At 40.5% G+C, this 5,819-nt stretch overlaps 1 pseudogene; it reads right to left on the bottom strand.

Moving 5' to 3' along the window:
* Nucleotides 1-1,687: 1,687 nt before the first annotated feature.
* Nucleotides 1,688-1,801, bottom strand: LOC116666748 (annotated as a pseudogene).
* Nucleotides 1,802-5,819: the final 4,018 nt, after the last annotated feature.

Here is a 5,819-nt window from a genome sequence, read left to right as displayed (position 1 = left end):
ATTAGACTTAGCCCTAATTTCCTCCCACCAGATGGCCACACAGGTGATGCCGTAGCAATCAGGAGACTCCCGCTCTGGGGCTAAAGAGACATGCTAATTATCCTTTGAGTAGCTCCAGACATTGTGATGTAACTCAAGAACAGATACTCCAATGGAGCTGCCACATTGTTTAATAATATAAAGCACATACCTATACAATTCTTTCCATCTCTCATAGAAAACATAATCACATGTAAGTGAATGATTCACAAAATCATTAATACATTTATGGATTCAAGCTCCTTACCCAAATACCTACCAATGTGCAAGATGTTAAATATACGGAGAAATGAAAATGTAGTTTTTGCCCTCAAGTCTAGTGGGCAAAACAAACAGTCAGTATGATGCCAGTGTGATAAGGCAGTGACAGTACCATGAAAGCACCCAAATACGTGAGGGAGTGAGGAGGCAGCGTGCTGATAACCAGCTCTGGGGGTGGGTGAAGCTTTGATGTTTTAGCATTTTCTGATTTCTGTGGTGTAAAAACTCCCACCGAGGCCAATTTCAAGCTACCAACAAGACATCACTGAACACAGAATTGGCAAGAGGCATAATTAGCTCCTTTTTTTCCTTCGTTTTTTAATTGAAGTATAGTCAGCTTACAACGTTGTGTCGATTTCTGGTGTACAGCATAATATTTCAGTCATACATATACATACATATATTTGTTTTCATATTCTTTTTCATTATAGGTTACTACAGGATATTGAATATAGTTCCCTGTGCTATACCATAATTAGCTCTTATAAGCCAATACACACTGGCAGGAAAAGGGAGGTTCTCAGAAGCACTGAAAAAGGCTTTCAACTAAGAGTTTTCTAAACAGAAAGATTTTCCCCCAAAGCTGGGGTGCTCAGGACCCGCAATATATATTGGATTCCAAGCAGAGAGTAGACCAGCCTAAGCTCAGAGAGCTCTTTTGTCATTGAGGGCAGAGATGCCTGACTGCTGGGTTCCACCTCTGTTTACCTGTGTCTGCGAAGAGTATTTGGCATTCTGGAGTGGTATATTTGCTCAGATTATCAGCCACATGCCCTTGGAATAAAGATTCACTGAACCTGCTGTCAGAAGAATTTCCCCTGTGGTGGCAGAGTGAAATCAACCTCTTTGGTGGAATACAGTTAAATCAATAAGCATTGATGTTTTAACACATCTCAGAAACTGCCAAAATACCTGATCTGAGTTTAGGAACATCACAAAAGCCAAACTTGTCCTGTTTTTTTGTGTAGCGATTCAAAGATATTAGGGAAGTTATTAATGAGATTTAACTTCTCTGTTTAGATTTTAATTCCTTGGTCTAGCCATCTCTAAATGAGGCAGTTTCCTTTTGCTTCTCCAGTAAATTTTCCTTAAATGTGTGTTTCGGAGTAATAGATCCATCCAGTGTTACATGAGTAACACAGAAAATAAATAATTTGACTGTTCTATGGTCCAAATAATTGAGAAGCTCTAATTTAATATGTGCTAGGTTTTTCTTTAGTGCAGGATTTCTCAGAGCCTTTATTCTGTGTTAATTATGGCTACCTATTAAGTCATGCTAGGCTCTATGTCAGACTATGTGCCAAGCACTTTTTGGGGGGCGGGATACAATTTTATCTTTTTTTTACTGAAATATAGTCAGTTTAGGTGTTAATTTCTGGTGCACAGCAAAAATATGGAACGCTTAACGAATGTGTATCATCCTTACATAAGGGCCATGCTAATCATGCTAATCTTCTCTGTATTGTTCCAATTTTAGTATATGTGGTGCTGAAGCAAGCACCAAGCACTTTAAATACATTACCTCCTTTAATCTTTCCATCAAATTTGTGAAAAAGATACTATCGCCTATATTTTTTAAGGAAGAAACTAAGAAACTAATAAACTCAATAAGCAGATCTTGAACTCAAATCTCCCTGACTTCAGAACCCATGCTCTTAAACTTTACGCAGTACTCTCCCTACACTGTGACTCTCCAGCTGTGGGTCAGTGGATGCACTCTTTTCTACACGTATTTGAGGTTTAAATGATTTCCCATAGCACCTTTTTGCTGCACCAGTGTTCAGCACAATATGCTTTGGAAGTGTTACCACATCACAGTATCATAGCACTTACTTTTGTGGCTATAAAGCAGGTAAGGGATCTTGTTTAGTAGTTGAAAATTATGGTACAGGTATCAGGAGTCTGAGTAACAAAAGTAATATAGAGAAGCAAGGGTAGTGCCGTGGGAAGAGTGTTGGAGTTAAAGTCTAGAGGAATGGGTTTCTGTCCTGGGAATATCACCGTATAACCGTCAACAAGACTCGGAGAACCTCAGGCTTCTCTGCAAAGTGACTACATAACGTGAACGTATCTCCCAGCTCCTTGGTGTTGGATTCAGTCTCATGGGCAGCTCGTACTCCCTATGTGTCTTACCATGAAAGCCGAAAGCATAAGGTCCTGACCAGGCTTTTTCTCTGTGAAAGTGCCACTTCTCAGGCTTTTCTGTGCAGTTGCTAATTCTGCAAAGTGAGGAATGCGCTATGTGGACCTGTGCTGTGATGTGCTCTCGCCCTGGTCACAGAACGCACTTGCTCGCTGCTGCTATAAAAGCGGTAGATTCCCTGATCCCAGGGCTCCTCTCCTGTGGTGCACCTCACTGGGCACAGAGGCTCCACCTGGTCCTCCTTGTTGCCCCATGGAACTTAGAGGTTGTGGAGCTGGTACAACTATGCTGATACTACTGCTACTGATGTTTTAGTAGATGATAAAGCTTTTTGTCTCTGATCGAGTACTCTTGTGTTTTCTGTTGTCATCCAAGCAACTATGCAAGGCTAGCTTATTAGCTTATGCAGTTTTCCTGCTTCTAGCTCTTTTCTGCGCTTGTCAAACTTACTGAGTAGGGTAACATCCTAACTGATGGCATCATAAGGGAGCACACGGTGCCTCCTAAATTTAGTAGAATAAAGAGTAACCATGAAGTACGGAATGTGACTGGTTTCTTACGTCATTCACTCACTTACTCTTTCAACAGACATATTTTGAGTCTATGCCCTGTATCAGGCCCTAAGTGATAAATGATGGATGAGATGGCTCCTGGTTTCAGCAAGCTCTTCATGGAATGTAATCAATCAACTCTATAATAAGCAATTAGGCAGTTGCTGAAATTACAGGTTTGTCCTTAAACAGATTCACACAACACCAAAATTAAAGGTCAGTTCTGTAAAAGTTGTCCGAAAGTTGGGTAATTTGTAGAAGAAGGAAGACACTGAGATTGTCTTTGACGTAATTAGACAAGGTAGTGTATGTGACAGTATCTGGCACTATGTAACTTGTGTGTGACCCCACATACGTGCTAGTAATTCTATCCTGGAACCTGCATACATTGGTTGTAATTTGTGTGTGTGTGTGTGTGTGTGTGTGTGTGTGTGTGTGTGTGTGTGTGAAATCAAGTGAGCCAATTATTCCCATCCAAAATCAGTCAAAATATTAAAGTCCACTCAAAATGTAACAAATTGGCAGTGTATTTGAAGGGATGTCAAGCCATTCATGGCATGAAATTACATGCGCTCTAAACAAAGAAGTCACACAAACTACCAAGAACTGTTAAGATGACCCTGGAAGATATTCAGGTTTTTAAATTTTAATTTTAATGAATTAGAGGAGCAGAGTAGAGAAATTATAGTATCCTCTTGTGAGGAGAACTGTTTGTCTTGCTGCTCAGAAGGCAAGGCCAGCACATAATGGTTCCAAATAGCCCTGAATGTCACTTGGTGACTTTTCGCAGGCTAGATTGTTATACTTGTGACTGCTATTTGGCTCTCTGATCAGTGTGGCCAAGGCAACTGTAAAATATAGATAACATTTATCCAAAAGATGGTTGGAAAAATATATCTATGAAGTTTGTACATGTATTAATTCATCTAACAAACAATTTATTGAGCTTCTGTTATATGTCAGGTAGTATAGGAGGTGCTGATCCAGTATTTATGTAATTACTTGTAGTGTGTTTGATTGTGAGTTGCTGAAATAACTGAAGCTGACTTCAAGCTCTGCAAAAACTCTGCAGAAAGATAGACATGTAACCCCTCAAATTGGAATCCTGAATGAACAAAGCATCTTCCTGTCCAAAAAGACATATTCTTAATGGAAAGTCATCAAAAGCTAAAGTAGCGACAGATGGCAAATAGCCAACTCAGATTCATTTGTAAATGGTGCTGTAAGCAGCAGTGTAAGAAGGACTGTGCAGTGTCTTTTGTGCTTGTGTGCAGGAGGGGAGGCAGAACAGTAACACACAGGCAGTAAAATTGCAGTCTTGAGTTGCAGACATGACTAACTAAAGAACCAGGAATCTGGAAGACAAAGGCAAGTGAATAGCTCAATGTGTTTTACAGATCTGACCAGATTTTCAGTTTAAAGATATGCAGGTAATTTGTGTTGGAGTGCTTGCGTGTCAATGGATAGTTCTGAAAGACTAAGCCAGAAACATTTTGTCAGTATTAATTAAAATTAGGAAATGAGACCAGATACTATAGTAGCCCATGAAGGCATAATCCCTGGGGAAATGGGGAAATAAGATTCCGGATAAACTTCATTCTTCTGAAAGCATGGGAATGTCCTTTGGCGTGGAATATGGCCACCTGAGCTTCAAATGACAACATCTGAATAAAAGTACATTGTTGCTCACCTGCAGATTTTACTTCCTAGTATCCCTAGCAGCTAGATGTGGTTACGTGATTAAGTTCTTGCCGGGGAGATGTGAGTGCAAGTGATGTGTGCAGATTCTGTCTCAGCTGCTTAAGGTTGCCTGTAAAGTGGTCCAGGACACTGTCCAAGAGATGGCAGAAAAAAAGAGAGGAAAGTCAGGTCCCTGTGTGACCTCAGGGAGCCAGAGTGTCCACACAGACCAACTGCTACCTGTAAGAGAATATGAGATTTTGAAATCTCATTATTACATCAGCTAAGTTAGTTTTTACCCTAACACAGTTATTCAGAGAAGGGCCTCTGAGGGGGACTAACATTTGAGGCAAGATGTTATTTTGATGAATTGATGGGAAAATGTACTTGGGAGACAGAAAAAACAGTGCAAATGCCTGAGGAGTTATTCTGTGTTTAAAGAGCCAAAAGAATGTGTCATCAGAGCATAGTGGTATAGATGGCCTCTGACTCCACAAGCACTCAATGAGCAGCTGAACATTTACCCAGATCACCTCCTAACAGAGGTCCAGTTGTGGTTACAGACTCCAGAAGATGGTATATACATTATTTTGTATTCCCATCGAGTTAGCCACAGCCGGCCATCCAGAGTTCCTTTTCTCTCCGCTGTTTCTCCCTCTTCTTTCTTCCCTTCATCTTTTCTGCACCTCAGCTCTCTTCCCATGGACCAGTTCCAAATGGCTGCAGGCTCCATCAAGGAGACTGACATGCTATTATTATCTTCATTTTTCAGAAACTGAGATCCAGAGAGAGTAAGTGACTGATTCGAAGTCTCATGGTTAGTAAATGTGATAAAGCCAGAATTCAAACTCAGGTAACTTGGCACAAAAATCCACTCCTTTTAAGACCATACTCCCTCCCCAGTAGCTCTTATGAAACCTTCAGAGTGGAGCCTCTACAAAGCAGACCTTTATCTTGCTTATAGTGAATTCTACTAGTAACATAATCTTCCTACTAAAAGAGCTTCTCTCTACCAAGGGTAAGAAGAGAAGGCGGAAAAAAAGGGATGAGGGTAACAGAAAATTCTATCTTGCCACATTTAGGAAGTGTCAGTTCTCAGAAAATTATAACTATGTCCGTTCTCCAAAACAGATGGCCCCATGAAA

This window comes from Camelus ferus, chromosome 10 (genome assembly GCF_009834535.1).
Source record: "Camelus ferus isolate YT-003-E chromosome 10, BCGSAC_Cfer_1.0, whole genome shotgun sequence".
Lineage (NCBI taxonomy): Eukaryota > Metazoa > Chordata > Mammalia > Artiodactyla > Camelidae > Camelus > Camelus ferus.
Note: the sequence above shows the minus strand (reverse complement) of the source record. Positions and strands in the feature narration are given on the sequence as shown.